This window comes from Falco punctatus, assembly GCF_963210335.1.
Source record: "Falco punctatus genome assembly, chromosome: 3".
Taxonomy (NCBI): domain Eukaryota; kingdom Metazoa; phylum Chordata; class Aves; order Falconiformes; family Falconidae; genus Falco; species Falco punctatus.
In genome coordinates this window covers 6474789-6492360 of record NC_137582.1, presented here as the reverse complement: position 1 = coordinate 6492360, position 17572 = coordinate 6474789, and the positions used below count along the sequence as shown (strand labels likewise).

The 17572-nt window shown below is 37.5% G+C and overlaps 1 long non-coding RNA gene across 2 annotated transcripts in view; it reads right to left on the bottom strand.

Moving 5' to 3' along the window:
* Nucleotides 1-9592: 9592 nt before the first annotated feature.
* Nucleotides 9593-17572, bottom strand: part of LOC308059857 — an 88244-nt gene continuing 80264 nt past the window's right edge. For both annotated transcript variants that reach the window (XR_013926464.1, XR_013926465.1), the window contains exon 3: nucleotides 9593-17572. This is a non-coding gene — a long non-coding RNA (uncharacterized lncRNA).

The following is a 17572-nucleotide window of genomic DNA, read 5'->3' as shown; positions in this document are numbered from 1 at the left end:
GAACAACCATCATTATAAATAACCACAATCCTATAAAAACTATTAGCTTTACTCTGCTCTTACATACAGCTCACAGACCAGCCTGAAGAACACTAGAAGAGTGATTGTCAGGAAATAATATTAGAAAAAAATTCATCACTAATTTGGGCAGCCTGAGTCTTGAGAAGTTTTTGTATTGTGTATTTGTAAAGAAGGAAGGTGAAGCAGAAACTTCCATTAATAAGGTTCTCCAAGAAGTTCATTATCTGTGGTATAGGAAATTTTATTGTTATGGCTAATTCTCACAGTGTCCTTATGAGCTTAAACTGAATAGTTAGATGTGACCGTAGTGAAAATAAAAGTGCTCAAATTGTCACTGGCTATGTTTTAACTAAATTTAAATTCATACTTGTGCTTGTCTGCCAGGACATTTCTTCCAAACCAATTTAAATTACAAGTTTACACCATGTTTACCTCTTCTCAGTAGTGGTATTTTTCAACAATGCAAGGCACACAATTATTGCAAAGTTCCTTTCTCTGCTTTGTACAAAGAAGTCAGTGTAGTGTAAATTCACATACTAGCCTACAACACATTAACTTCTTTGTAACAATCAAAGGTAACAGTTGAAGTAGCAGAATTTTCTCATATTGGCAGGTTCCGAGTTTCAGTTAAGTTTCAGAAAATGAAATTATTGATGTCTAGAATAATTCAAAGCTTAGTGAGGTGAAACATCACTACAGATCTAAACCTTGGAAAGTCAGGCCTCAATAAATCAGATTTACATGTTCTAATTGGAATTACCCCAGCTATCTCAGAAAACATAAAAATGTACTGTCTTGATTAAGTAACTCTTTTTCTCAGCTGATATAAAATTGAATTCTGATCTTGCCCACATCAGAAAATACAGACTATGCAGGTTTGATACAATTCAAACCAATAATCCTGTTACCGCTAACTCCAGAATGTTTAGATACAAAAGACTTTCTTCCCTTTTGGAAAACTTGTGGATTTTTAAAGGTGTTTGGATAAAACAAAAATCAATTGATAAACCTGCCTTTAGGAGTCTGTGGAATTTAGTACAACAGATTTATAGGTAAGTGTTACCATTAAATTGTATATTAAAACACTGTTGTGAATATGTAGTGTGTTAGTAAAGGTATTCTGCATGAGGGTCTACCTACAGGTACCAGTAAACAGCTGATTTTGCAAAATTATTTAAGGTTTAAACCAGAAGGATTTTTAATTTTTTCCTTTTCATTCAGTATCACTTTAGCCCAGTGAATACAATTTCTAGCAGTCCAAGCAGAAGCTGCAGGGGTCTGTGGGACACAAGGTCTGGGATGCGGGGCTGGCCCGGTCTGGGTGGTGCTGGCTGCCCTGGCTGCCTGGGGGTGAGTGAGTCTCACCTCCCTGGAATACGCTGGGCATGTGTGATATGGGTGATGGTATGGGCCATGTTGAGGAAAGATAGGAAAATAAACCTAACTGGACCCAAGAATGAAAAGGAAGAGGTCCCAGTCATGGACAGAGAACAACCCTGGGTGACATACTGGAGACACTGATGGTTCTCTGAGGAACGCTGGAGCTGCCAGCCCTAGGACCCTGAGGGACAATGGAAGGGTGAACGTACCACTAGAGAAGAGGAAGGTGGGGGTAGGGTTTTCTGTATAATAATGTTAAGGCTTTTGTTGTTACTAATGAGTTTTTTTCATTATCAGTGTGGGCTATGAGTGTTAGTACAATTGCAATCGGATTAATGAAAACTTTTGTTAGCTTTTGATTAGATCGTTAAGATTAATTAGACTAGTTATAAATTCTTGGCTCCATTCCATAACAACATTTTGAGTATAAAATTATGTCTGCTTTTTCTCCCATATAACTATTTATTTACAATTCCTTTTCTAAGTGAGGCATTTTTAGCGGGTCTAGTGCTTCACATAAAGAATTTTCAACTCAACTAAAATATATTTAATCTGAGCAACTGAGCATCTACTGTAGAATACATGCTTTCATTTTTTATGTATTTAAAAAAATGTATCAACAGATGTTCCCGTCTGTGAGACATACCTTCTTAAAGTAGTCATTTGTCATGATGGATGTTTTATGTTTCATGATGGGAAAGAATGTGCATTGTCAAATGCATCCAGTTCTGTGGGCCCCATCTGAGATACCCTCTGGCCTCAGTCAGTATACACAGTTGGTTAGGTTTCCCAGTTTATTTGGAAGCTAGAGGAAAAGACAGGATGGTTAGGCACAGTTATGCAAAGGTAAACCTATAAGCTTAGATGCCTCTCAGAAATGACTGTAGCAGTATTTGATGAACAAATAAATAAAATAATTTCATGGACACTTATTTATTGTGCTTCCCACCCCCCCACCCCCCCACCCCCCCATCCCCCCATCCACCCCCCGCCATTCCCCAATAACATGCTTAGCAGGACAAAAAATGGCAATGTAAACAAAACATCTTAGTGACTACAGGGATAGAAGAAACTGTAAATACAGGGTTTTTCAAATGTGCAGGCAAATCCATTTCTAGTGCTTTCCCCATATTGGTTAAAAAAACAAACAAAAAAAAAAACAGGGAGGGCAAAGGCAAGAACTACTCCAAACAGAAAATGTTTCTGAAGCAGAAACAGTTGGGATTTTTAGGTTTCTTCAAGATGCAAGCAGTGATTTCAGTAAGATGGAATGACAATTATGTTGTTTGGAAGACAGAGGCCAGAAGGTTAGAACAGAGAATAAGATACAAAACAGTCAAAAGGGATGAGAGTTCTTTCAAGTTTTCAAGAAATAATGTGAACAGAAAATAACAAAGAAAAAGGTAGTTGTTTCTCTGGCACTTTTGTTAATAAGTATTCCTATTTTGTCTTTTCACATCTACAAATAGTGTTCGCATACTCTTAATTTGCTGAACTAAGACAAATTATTTAGAACATGTTTCTGTCAGGTCAAAGAAAATATATGGAGCCCATATTAAGAATTTATCATGTAGTGCAAGCATATACATGCTAAGTGTTCATTTGTGAAGCTTATCTGGACAAAATAATGGTAAATTCTTCAGGTTAAGCTAAATAACATCTTAATTAAAGCCCTTAATTAAAGTCTTCAAGAAAGTAATTAAGTTCTTTTTCAATATATGTAGGTGCTTCTTAGATTTGTTTGCAACTATTTTAGAATTCGTCTTCCACTGATCTGTAACTCATGTTCAGAAATTCCTAACTACTTTCAATACAACATTCAATTCTACTTTTGTAGTGCACTACACCAGTTGAAGATTAATGTCTGTTATTAGAATTCTAGAATAATTTAGGTTGGAAGGTACTTCTGGAAGGCATATGATCTAATCCCTGATTTACAGTGAAGCCACCATCAATGAAGACCCCACAGTCTTTCTGGGCAGCTTTTCCATTGTTTGACAACCCTCATTATCTAAATTTTTTTCCTAATTCCTAGACAGAATTTTCCTTGTTGCAGCTGGTGTCTGTTGCCTTTTGCCCCGTCACAGAGGGGCAAGCTGAAAGACCTGCAGATTGCAGTCCCCCCCAAATTGCAATTCTCTGTCACATAAGTAAATCTAGAATTCTATATTGGTATAAAGTTTATTCACTATTATAGTTAACAGCTGTCCTCATTAAAATCACAGCTCTGCTGGTATTTAATTCACATTAAAATTAATAGTGAGAGAATTTCAGCACTTCCTGGAGGTGCAGCTCCGTCTCTGTCTTCGGTTTCAGTAGCTGTAGATAACAAGAGATGCTTCCATAATCTTCTCTTTTTGTTTCTGAACAAATCCAGTTCTCTCACCCACTCCTCCCATGTCATGTGTTTGAGCACTGACCATGTTAGTCATCCTTTGCTGTTCTTGTACCAATATGTCAATGTGTCTTTTGTAGAGGAAGCCCAAAATGAGACATAGTATTCCATCTGTGGTCTCATAAGGGCCAAAGAGAGTGAAAAGGGTTATTTTCTTTGAATTCCTTCTAGGACAGTTTAGTAGGTACTTAGTTTTCTTTGGTGCAGGGGTGTGCTTCTGGGGTGGGGCTGAACAGCAGAATCCAGTGCCCTGGATGCTTCTTCTTGTACTCCTTGAAGATGGGCTTGATGTCTGCCTGTTACGAAGGAAATGTCTGTAGGTAGGAAAAAGAGGCAGAGAAAGCTTTTTTGGCTAGGTTATGAAAAGCCATCAAACACTGGCAGGGTTGGGATTATAATCTGTTATTTTTGATTTCTCAGCCTTGGTAGAGTTCATTTGAATAATCATGGTGGATTGACCCTGTCTGGCAGGTAAGCCCCCAACCAGTCACTTGCTCACTCCCCCTCAGCAGGACAGGGGAGAGAATAGGAAGGGTTTTCTTACAAAAATGAGGGGGGGGGGGGGGGGCAGGAAATGTAGGTCGAGATAAAGACAGTTTAATAAGTGAAAGGAAAAGAACAAAAAGAGACAGGTGATACAAAAGCAATCACTCACCCCCAGCAGAATGAGGCCCAGCTGTCCTCTTTGGTAAAACTCCCCCCTACTCCTGCCTTTTATTGCTGAACATGACATCGTATGGTATGAACATCCCTTTAGGCAGTTTGGGTCAGCTGTCCCAGCTGTGTGCCCTCCCTAGCTCTTTGCCCACCCCCAGCCTATTTGCTGTGGAGATGGAGTGAGAAAGAGGGAAGTCCTTGACACTGTGTAAACCCTGCTCAGCTATAGCTAAAACATTGATGTGTTACCAACACTGTTTTGGTCACCAGTCTAAAGCACAGCACCAGGTGGCTGCTGTGAAGAAAACTGACTCCATCCCAGCCAGGCCCAGATCAATGCTTTAATGTTGATGGCTTCCCATCCTCTTCTCTGTTTATATTATTGTACCGGAAACACACTATGCCATTTGCTAGACCATATTTTATTGTGTAAGCTTAAAATTTCAACTTCTGCATGTATATCTCTGTTGATCATCCAAATGTTCTTCAGATTTCCTATCGTGTGCCATTTTGCAGACTGAAGAAGCCAAAAGCTGTCACAATTTTCTCTTGATTCTTCTTTCCTGTATTTATTCTCCACCCCCACCCCCCTGTTTTGTTTTGTTTTTTCCTCTTCTCCTCAGTATAATTTGGCTGCCAGACACATAGAATTAGAACTTTACTGCCATCCAGACACCTGATTCAAAAACCCCAAGATAATATGTGACACTCACAGTCAAACTGCATTTGCTGAATCAGCAAACTATGGAGACATAGACCATGATCACATGGGAAAAAAGGAAAATCTGAGGATGATATTGCAGATATGTACCATATGGAAAAGTAGTAGAAGCTTGATCTCATTTGTGTATCTGAACTTGGCAAGTACCCTGGGCAGCCAATGGAAGAGAAAATAGCATAGCAATCAGAGACTCAAATGTAAGCATAGAAAGCAACAAAACAAAACAATACAAAAAAAAAGTCAGTGTACCCAATACAGAGGTTCCAGAAGGTTTCTGATGGTCACTGTATGTCATTAGTCACATGTCTCTTTCAGTGACTTGTCCTGACTGGCAGATTTCAGAGTAAAATTTTGTAATCCAGTTTGATCTTGACTGCATTTTCATTAACATGGGTATGTACTTTCCTGTTCGGTGTTATTTATTCACTTGCATTTGGTGTGCTTTATTCTCTCGCTATTGAATTTAATGGGAATCAAATACCAGTAGAGCTGTCATTTTAATTAGGACAGTTACCTATAACAGTTAATATAACTTTATTCCAATATATAATTGCATATTTACCTGTATGATAACTGCAGATTTGCTGGGGTGATTGCAATTTGTAGTTCTTTCTGCTTTTATTCTTTGCAGTGTGCTTAGTCTTTTTTGAAGTTTCATGTATTTCAAAATAACTTGGAAATTGAAATTCAGGGCACATCTTCTTGTCAGTGTACTCTGTGTCAGAGATTCTTGCACAAGCTTGTAGCAGGCTGGTACAGCTGCATCACAGGAGACTTCAGCTATGATGCATGTGACAACAAGGTTGTGCCCCTGTTATGAGTCAGATGAGGGGGTGGACTTGTAGGATGAATTTTAGTAGGAGAGTAACATAATTTTCAGTCCCTGCACAGCAGCATAGCTTTTTTTTTCTTTTATCTAGCCCATAGCTCTGAAGTCTTGGAAACAAAACCACACCTACCCTTCCTAATAAATCTACACTTAGGTTACATGCTGTGTCTGGGGAGCCCCAAGCACAGATACTAGTTTAGGCCTCGATTAAAACCATTTAGTGTGTCACTTACACAGGTATGTTGCTATAATTGTAAACAAAGACAGGAATGTCTGCAGTGCACTGTATCATTACAGATATGCTCTCTGTTTCTGCTACCTGAGAATTTTCTCCTATTTTCTTTGCTATTCTTTACCTCAGTGTCACTAAATGACGAAGTAAACTGAAAAATCGGAATTTTGGAAAATGACATGTTTTGAAGATGTTGTCTTTGAGAAAGCTTAATAGGTTCTGATTTTCAGAGGGAACATGGCTTTCATTTTGTGTATTCAAAACTATTAATAATTAGGAGGTCAAAACCTTTTCTCCGAAGCAGTCCTGTGAAAATTGACTTGTCACTTATAGTGGCCCTCATATGTAAGGTTCATATTGCTCATATTTGTCCATATTTACATATAAATTTGTGTATAAACCTACTAACTGGAAACAAGACTTTATCTGAAATACAGTGTTTCTTAGACATGTTTCTGAAAAAATGATCCTTCTGTCAAATATTGAGAGTCCTCATGAAATCCTCATTTCTTTTATTCTAGAAATACACTTGGGAACAGAAACAGAATTGGCTGTATCAGTCCCAGCTCAGGAAAATAAGGTATGAGGACATAGACCATGTCTGTAAGGTCAAAATATAGAAAGAATAAAGAAGTATATGAACAATGTCTTGCAAGAACAGAATACATCATGGAAAGTCTAAAATGTAATGTTTATTTTTAACTGAACAGTGAGCAGTGCAGTTCAGCAACAAAGTTCATGTCCAGTGGAGAAGCAGAACAACTCTCTAGATGTTAGCAGTGTTTTCATTTGGATGAGCAAGTGAAACATGAGCAAGAAAGAGATTAGCTCCTTATTTCAAAAAAATAATTTCTGAAGAACTTAAAAAACATTTTTGACTCAGCTTTATTTCCTTTATCTTCTCAATATTTTCTTACAATTTTTATTTCTATTGATTTACCTTTCCTTATACAACTTCTGTTAATTGTTCTATTTAGCCTTAACTGTAAGGGGTTGTCTAACTAACCTACTGAAAAAACAACAGAAGAAAATAGCAACAGAGGAGTAAAGCTGACATGGCTTCTAGTAGAAATATTTTAAATGAAATTGAATTGTAGAACACTAGAATTCATTTAGAACAGGAGTGTAAGTTAGCAATTTTTGACTCAGTTTCTCATCTTCAGATGAAATAAAGTATGTTCAAAATATTTTAGCACTAGAAAGTGTTTTAAGCATTTCACTAAGGACATAATCAGGTAAATATTGTGATTTGAGGTATATTAATATTCTGCAATATGATAATTTTGAGTTCACATAAGTCATTACTAAAGAGAACTACTTTAAAGAAAAACTGAGATAAATACTTGTGTTTAAAAAGAGACACATTAATATCGTAATGCAACCTGCTACCATAGTTTCTATATTTCTGTGATCTCTGCAGAGAACCAATATTTATGACAATCATCATCTGATTGGAATGAAAATTGAATACAACACTACATAGTGGTTCAGTTCTGACATATTATTATTCCACAATCTGGTACTTAAAAAAAATGATTACTTTATATTTTAGTACTTTTTTTTTCTCTTGTGACAATACATTATATCTATATTAGGGATCCTTCTGATTTCGTAAGAAAGCTCATTTCATCCAGCTGGGACAAAATATTGAAACAAATTATGGCCTCTTTTACTTAATTTTTTTCTTGTAATCAGAGAATGTGATTTGTGATAACCTTTTGCATTAGAAGGAATGACTTATTCTAGCTTTTACATAACTGCTTGGAAAATAAAATTACTCTAACTTCATTTAGAAATATATATCCTATTTGATTTTTATTCCTATGGTTTTAGACAGAAGGCAGCTATTATTTAAGAAATCTTACTTGTCCTTAATGAAGGTAACAATAAAGTTAGAAGGTTAACTGTCATGAATTTTGTAAAAAAACAAGATAAGAGTTTTTTATCTAAATGAAATTTTGTGGAAAATGGGGTGGAAACTGGTAATTCAAAGTAATTAATAAAGAATAACATGCTTTCAGTAGTAAGATAGAGTTTTCATTTGGTTTGGCTTTTCTAGAAAGCCATCTTTCATTGATGAATTGTTTGTTAGTGAACCCTTGTACCCGTGCTTTACATTTAGGTTTAACAGAATTCAAGCGAACAGTCCCTGTAGATACTAGTGTAGCACTTCTTGTGTGTAAAAGAAGATATGTGTGCATTTAAAGACAGTAATTCAAAATGGAATTTAAATTTATGTTTTAAAAATCTGAGCTTTAAATATGTATTTCAGATCACCGCTTGTGTGGGTAAATGCAGCCAGCATTAATGTTACTATGGCATACTTAGATCCATCTAGAGTTCCAGCTGGGAAAGTTGTCACACAGGAAAATTCAGAATGCCCCTGGTGCAAGGATTACTATTTTCTGTTATATTGCCATCCTGGTTTCAGCTGGGATAGAGTTAATTTTCCTCTTAATAGCTAGTACAGTGCTGTGTTTTGGCTCTGATGTGCGAACAGTGTTGATAACACACCGATGTTTTTAGTTGTTGCTGGGTGATGTTTTACTGAATCAGGGACTTTTCAGTTCCTTGGGCCCTGCCAGCCAGAGGGCAGGAGGGACATGGGAAAGGGGAGGGGACACAGCCAGGGCAGGTGACCCAAGCTAGCCAGAGAAGTATTCCATACCCTGTGACTTCATGCTGAGTATATAAACTGGGGGAAGAAGGAAGTAAGGTGCGGACATCTGGCATTATGGTGTTTGTCTTCCTGAGTAACCATTACGCATGATGGAGCCCTGCTGTCCTGGGGATGGCCGAGCACCTGCCTGCCCATGGGGAGTGGGGAATGAATTCCTTGCTTTGCTTGCATGCGCAGCTTTTGCTATAGCTATTAAATTGTTCTTATCTCAACCCTCAAGCTTTACATTCCTTTCTAATGCTCTTCCCCATCCCTCTGAGTGAGGGGGAGTGAGCAAGTGGCTGTGTGGTGCTTGGTTGCCAGCTGGGGTTAAACCATGACAATTGCATAGATTTTTAAGACATTTTATTAAATCTAACAATCGGAAAACATGTTTCTGAAGGAGACTTCTTCAGTATTGTTGAAAACAAACTAAAGACATATTCAAAACTGGACAAAAGCTATTAATTTTGATTCTATTTCAAGGCTTACAAAATTTTTATTAGTTTAAGTGCTTTGACATTTCCATAAAAAACTTCCACACGTATTGTGTCTGGTAATTTTGGTATTGTCCTAGTTCCTTCTTCTACAGGTAAGCCTTCATTTTGCTCAGTGGATATTGATCACTTAAGAACAGGAAAAATTAGTAGGTGGCATATGATTTTTTTAAAGTAATTTCTGTGTTATATTATTTAAGTTTAACTATTACAAAGGTTAATATAAGTAGAACCAGTTGAATGCTGCAGGCATATGTTTTTAAAAGACAATAGCTCGGTGTTAGTTTTAAACAAAACCATATCACCCTACCAAAATATTTCATTCTTTTTTCACATGCTGTGGAATGACAGCAGATTTTAACATCTCTCTAAAAGTCTGACAAATCCATTAGAATCACTGCTGCAATGCTTTTAAAGGTGTATTTGTAGCCAACCAATCACTCTATCTTCAGAAGAAGAATATCAGAACGACTCAATCTGAACATGGATTCTCCCCAGCTGATGATACCCACTAGACCTGCTGGACACGCATGTACTTTCAGCTTAATGACTGTAGCCATGGTCCATCTCAACAGCTGGCAGCTGCAAGCACCTGCTCTGCTTAAGGCAGCGTCTGCAGTGTACTTAGTATGGGAGTGCACACCCAGTAACAAAAAAAAAAAAAAAAAGGAAACCAACCAGTAAAATCTTTCTTATTGCATCCACCTTATGCTGTTCCACTTATTTGATACAGCTTTCTATGAATATTAAATATATGTTTTATAATTAAAATAGTTAACACCCCTATTGAAGGAAATATCTTGATACCATTAAAACATCAGTTCATTTACAGAAAATACTGAAGATTCAAATTGCTGTGGAGCCAAAACTCAATAATGACATCACTAATTAAATCAAATGTCATCTCTGCTTTCCTTTTTGTCATTTCCTTGTAAGAAGGGCTTTTAGGGGAGTTTATTGTTCTAGTGTAGGATTGCATTTTAAAAATTATACTGAAACTATAAAAAGTATGATTGTAAGGAGTATATTTGGGGTTTGCTGCTTTTTAACATTATCCAGGAAATTATTTTCCTATAAAACAACTATATTGATATTCCCATTTAAAAAGTCTTCCATCTAGAAGAAAAGTGATACTTGAAAAAGCACATTATTTTCTCTCAAATCCCAGTGAATTTGTTATAAACATTTATTGGAACCAGCCACATCGCATTTTCCACTAGTCCTTCTAGAAGATAATTACTGTTTACTTGTTCTGCTTGAACGTTAGTCAACTGCAACCTGTTTCAAGGTCAACTCTTGGAAATAAAAGAAACTACAACAGTAACAACACTCAATTACAAGCCTCATTTTTTCTGCCCTAGAAGGCCAAGGCTAAGAACATCTTATTTGGAATGTTCTGAAGTGTTGCATTCATATATTTTTATATATATATGTATACACACACAATAATTACATTACATTACAGTGTTACATATATAAAGTACATTAATAAATCTATAATTTAATTTATGCCAGTCAAAGCATGTCAATATAAAGTGTGAGGTAATTACTCTAAACTATACACATAATTAGTATTATAGTATTTAATATTATGCCAGCCAATATTATTTAATAATAATTTTATCATAGAAATACACTGATTTCTTAAACTGGATTTCACAGATTTTAACTTCAGCTTTTGTGAAAAGATCATGCTAAAAAGAAATTCACAGAATCACACATGATTTGTGATCTGCTTTGTAAGAGCCAAAGTATGTTATATCTATAATTCAGTGTTACAATCTATTTCCATGTTGGGTTTTAAGTCATTTTGCACTTTCACAGCATCAGTGTTTAATGTTACTAACACTCATTTTTCCTATGTAAAATTGAAATATTTCATCTTCATTAGTAATTCATACATTTCAAAGTTTACACATTTAGATATCCAAGGAAGAAAATGCTTGGGATAAATATGTTATCTTTTGAAACAGAGATGTTCTTTGAGATCCATGATTTTTCTAACACCTTAAAAAAAAGACTTTCATTTGCCAGCCTGATGTAAGTACCATGTAATATCAAGCATACAGGGTGAGTTGGACTGGAAGAGGGGCGTACACATTGTGTTAATACTGATGAATCTTACTTAATTTTTGCCAGCTCCTGGCAAACCTGAAACAGCATCCTTGCTTTAGAAGCCAGCTATGTTGCAGTCTCTCCATCTTTATAGTCACTTCAGTTTAGCCTTAATGTTGACCATTTATCTATTCCTGCTTTTTAATCATGTGTTCACAGCTTGCTGAAGACAATAAGGTTATATATATATTTATAGACACACCTGAACAGTGATACACAAACATAGGCTGTAACGCTATGGATGAAAACTGGGAGTAATGTAACACATACATGCTTACTGTTCTCCTTGTCTTTTCTGTTGTGCTTGGAAGGATTATTGCTCTAAAATCCAATGTATCACATGGATTTTTCTTCCATGTAGGTAAGATAAATTAAAAGATTGATTATATGAAAACCTGCAAAACAAATGTATTTTCTTATGATTTGATTCTTACTTGGTTTTCTACTGCAATAACGAAATACATTTTAATTTTGTCAATCCTATTAAAAACACATGATGAAATAAACCCCATATTTAAATATATGCACAGTCTGATTTCAAAATATCCACCAGCAACCACTGACTTTTATGGGAGATAACAGGTACCAGGAAAACCTGCACACAAAAAAAATTGCAATCTCAGATATTACTATTTAACTTGATTTATGAAATAAGACAATTTCAACTACTTATATTGTTCTAGGAATAAAAAGATCAAAAATTGTTTTAGAAGTTTTATGAAATGAAGGTATTTTCTTCTGACACTTTTCACCACAGAGGAACATTTAAGCAAACTTGACATGTATAAGGCCATGGGATCTGCTGGGGTGCACCACAAGCACTGAGGGAGCTGACTATGTTAATGTAAGGCCACTCTCAATAATATTTGAAAAGTCATGTGACTTGGGAAAGCTCCCAAGGTCTGGAAGAAAGCAAAAATCACTCTTATCTTCAAGAAGGAACATCAAGAGAACTACATGCTGGCCAATCTCACTGCCATTCCTAGGAAGGTGGTGGAACAACTAGCCTTTGAAACCATTTCTAAATGCCCACAATTTCCCTGGATTGAGAGGGAATCCGAGGCTAAGTGCTGTGGGAAGTGAAGGTGGTTAGGCTGCTTTGGAGCTGCCTGACCCTGAGCAGTTTGGGCGCTGGCCAAGGCCAAAGCCCTTGCCTGCAGTTTCTACATGTGGGCCTCTGCCTCCTCGCTAAGCATAGAAGTGCTCATACCTTCTACCTCCTGGATGTATCTGGAGGTGTTGCTCTTGCCCCAGTTCTCTGTACCCTGCAGAGCAGGAGCTTCCTGGATGGAGCTGGAGCTGCAGGTACTCACATGGGAGTACTCACATGCCCCCTGGACACAGCTGGAGGTGGGACTAATGGCCCATGCTGCTTCATCTCCACAGGGCAAGGAGCTGCTCTGCTCTCCTGGGGCATCAGGAAGCAAAAGGCTGGTGTCCCTGCTGTCCCTGGAGGGAGAATATGCACGTCATGTCTTGAGGTGGATGCAGTACTTTCACTTCATGGGGTTGCAGATGGGATCAAGGGTCCTGCCTCCTGGGGGCATCCATAGTGGTCCCCAGATCACCTGGCACCAAACTTTTGGCCTTGACTGGGTCCCACTTCCACAGCTGCATCCTAGGGCCATTGCCCCATGGGCCTGGATGGTGATGATGACATCTCCTTCCTGGGAGCTGCTGTCTGTCATTATCCTTCACAAGACCAGGTTCATCCCCCTGCAGGCTACATGACGGAGTATGATTCTGTGGACAGAGGGATGATTCTCATCCGACTGTGGGGACATGTTTGCTGACCTCATCCTTCACCTCATCTCATCCATTCTGCAGCCAAGGGAAGTAGCTGCAAGTGTGGGCTCAGCGCAGCCTTTCTCCTGTCTCCCCATCCCACCCAAAAAAAACCCAACCAAAAAACAAACTAAAACATGCCAGGAAGCTGTGGCCTGCACTGTGAGAACACAGAGCAGCACAAGCCTCAAGCAAGGACCTTGGCTCCAAAAAGGCCATGTTTGACAACCCAGCAAAAAGAAGTGAAGCCCCTGAAAAGGTCACAAAACCCAGCCAAGGAGATGCCCCAGAAGGAAATTTGATCCAGTCCCTTGGTCACAGAATGACCCGAGTGGGCCACCCTTTGCCTCCTCCAAATGTCAGGCCCAACCCCCCACAACCCCCAGACCACACAAGGCCCAGGAGGAACAAGGCTGGTTCTCAAACCAACTGATTTTAAGCTAATAGTAAAAAGATTTTTTCCTCAGAGTAATGTGTTGATTTATGTTTGTAGCTACTTCCTGGCAACCAAACAAAAAATGCAGCTCAACAACACATTAAATATGCTTTCTGTGAACTGCTTCAAGAATTACAGTTTTTCAGAGGGAATAACAACCAAATACTATCTTTTTACTAAAAGAGGAAAACTGCTTTCAAGTGAATACTTTAAAAAACAAATGGAAGCTCCTGAAGGGTATGCTATGATAAATGTGCCAAACAGCCTTTAATTCTTTTAATAACACCTTTAAGGATGCAACTATCTATGAGTAATTGAGGTCAGAAATCATACTGATGATGAGACCTCAATGAGAGGGGTATCTGGGTGAAAACAAATCAAACTTCAATAAATATCAAAGCCTTAAGATACAGTGTCAATTCCAGCTTCTTATAAGAGCTGTTCTAAGTTCTGCTTCCCTAGCTGATCTTTTCTTTGCTTCTGTTAGTGTAGATTCAATGACACAATGGTTAGTAACTTCTCATCTTCATGGAGGTACATTAAAAATAGCAATTATGTGTAGTAAGTGTAATAGCACACACAGGAGTGTTGCTCTGCCCTGATACATTCACACAATTTATGTTCAAGATTACTTTTAAAGGAAAGATTCTATTACAAGCCAGCTGCATTCTAGTGTGTGTAGTCTTCAATGCTAGTGTCCTGTTCCAGATGTTACAGAAGACTTCCATGATGGACACCATTCAGTTGTGACACTCATAAGCAGCACTCATTAAACAATGCATGACAGCTTAGTTATATTAGGGTGGGAGAGAAAATTACTTCACAGGAGGGTTAGTTCCAAACACTTTGTAAAAGATTGCTACAGTCTGTTATCTGCAAGCAGCTGAGCAGATGATGTAAAAATCACATAATTATAGCTATATATGTAGCATGTGTCTAGTTTATTACTGATAAGGAATTATAGGCTAAGAGGAAATGAAATAGCAGATCTTTATGCACAGAATTTTATGTGATCTTATATACTTTATGTTCTGCTATTTGTGGCGCTCTAGTATTTGATACAGTTCTATATTAAGATGATTAAGGATATATTTTTAAACATATTTTTGAATCTGAAGTTAGGTGAAAGTTTAGCACCGATTGCTAGAATTTCAGAAATTATTTCTTACTTCTACTTCCAAGTCTGAGCAGCCTGAGTGATCCAGGTACAGCAACAGAAGTGTACATTTCAATGAGTAGTCACAGCATGAGTAATATTAGCCTAAAGCCATTACAAACTAGTTGCAAACAGCCTACAGAGCACAGTTGACTTGTCACATGGTTTACCATTTATTTAAAGTTAAGAAAAAGGTTCTTATGGGTTTGGATTGATTTAGAAAAAGCCAGGTGAATTAGTTTATTTTGCAGTGAAACCATGTGACTACTTCACAGATGAAAGCCTACAAAAGGCTTTTTTACTTCTTCTGTACAGGGTGTACCACATACCTTTTCCTTTGCTTCATAATTAGGAGAAGCAAGCAGATAAGCAAGCCTGACTGAGCAGAATAAAGGGACGTCCTTTTAACTAACTACACAGTTAATCTAAGGTAAAATCCTTATAATGATATTAATCACCATATTTCACAAAAGTTAAAGTCTGTAAGGAGAAAACAGGATGTATTTTGACTTCCTGCCTTTTCTGATATCTACACATATCAAAGGCAGAAATAGTTTTTTCCTTCATGTTAGATTAGCACAAAAGTACATTTTCACTTTATACATATATATTTGTAGAAATGTGGATGAATTATTTCTGGATTGTTTAATTTTTAGCTCTGTCTCCCATGTGTTTGATGACAACCTGATTGTATCACCTCAGCTAGGTATGGATCCTTCTAGCAGTCTTCCAACATCACAGTCGTTAATACATATATACACCAAAGAATGAAATTCTGAAACCATGAGAAGATGTAGATTATATATTTCTGATTAGAATGTTTACTTACTAGATTTAAAACATTGTTAAACTATAGATGCAGGAAAAATGGCAGTCAAATGAAACAATTCTAAAGATACCTATAAGGTGTGGGTGTTCACCCCAAGCCTCTCTATTTCTGCATTAGAACTGAAGTCACTTTAAAGCTATAGTTTTGTAACTAATATCTGTAAATTTTGTAGTTGCTTAATGAGTTTTAAATATGCACTATAATTCTAATCCTAAGTTCTTAGTGTTGGTTTGATATGAATACATACTTACAAAGTTAGCGATAGGACAAAGGGGCACCAAAAAATGCAGCTTTTAGGTCACACATGTATAATACGGTATGGTTTTTTAGATGCAAAGTGAAGGCATGAGGGTTTAAGTTTCTTTTTTTTTAAGTCAATAGGTTTTAAATGAAGTAAAAAAAGTACACTAAACACGTGGAAAACTTAGTAACTTTACACTGTCTCACTCCAGCCAAAGATAGTGTAGAAGTACCACCCCATTCTTGTGGAACTGGATAATAAATACCTTCTTGGGATAGCAGTCTTCAAAAATTAGAAGATTGACAATTACTATTTCTTAAAATTCCCGAGACATTCGTGGCTGTAAGAAGAGGAAGGGGTGAACAGGACAGTAAATTCTGGCTTAGTTATGCTGAGGTAGAACTGGGCTTCATTTTTGTCTTCAGTATTGTTTAAGTCACCACAATATAAATATGAGCAAAATTTGATCCTCAGTTCTTTAGGAATATCTGCTTTGCAATACCTGTATTGCTGATTGTTGTGGTTTAACCCCAGCTGGCAACCAAGCACCACACAGCTGCTTGCTCACTGACCCCCACACCCAGAGGGGTGTGGAGGACAATCTGAAAGGAATGTAAAACTCAGGGGGTGAGATAAGAACAATTTAATGATTTAAACAAGAGGTAAGAACAATAATAGTTATAATGGAAAGGATAAAATCCAAAGGAAAAGGGAGAAAGGAAAACAAGTGATGCACAGTACAACTGCTCACCACCCACTGACCAATAATTAGCCAGTCCCCAAGCAACCATCCACCCCACCCCAGCTAACCCCCCAGTCTTATATGCCAAGCATGACATCCCATGGTATGGCATACCTCTTTGCCTTGTTCAGGTCAGCTGCCTTGGCTGTGTCCCTCCCAGTCTCCTGTGTCCCTCCAGCCCTCTCGCTGGCAGGGCCCAAGGAACTGAAAAGTCCTTGATTTGGTATAAACATCACCCAGCAACAACTAAAAACATCAGTGTCCTATCAACATGGTTCTCACAGAACCAAAACACAGCACTGCACCGGCTACTAAGAAAGTTAACTCCACTCCAGCCAAAACCAGAACAGCGATTACCTATTTTCTCCTTTTATGGAGAAGAACATAATTGTTTCCAACCAGCAATTACAGTGTCTGGTAATGTTTGTGCTGAATTTATCTTAATATTTACACTTTAAAATGTGATCCACATGGCTAACCCTATTACCAATTTGTCCCACCTGCTTCTTCTGTTTACATTATGAAGCCTATGAGTGAGCTCTTTTCCAAGCCAGTAGTAATACTGTTAAACAGCCTTTTATGGCCTCAGTGAAACAGCAAAACACAATACAATATTGCACTTTTCTTTCATCCTTGATGTAAAAATCTTGCAACACTTACTAAAATTTAATTGAATTTCACATGGAGCCTCTATAGTGAGATTACTTGCTTAAAGTCACACAGGAAGTGTATGGTGGAGTTTGTAGCAGGACTGTCAGTCTGCAGCTCTCATGTTTTTGATATATTGCCCAGGCTGTAGCCTTGTAACAAGTTCCACTTATTGAAGTCCAAGAAAATCATGGTAAGAAAGCCTCAATGCAAACAAGGCAATAGTTAA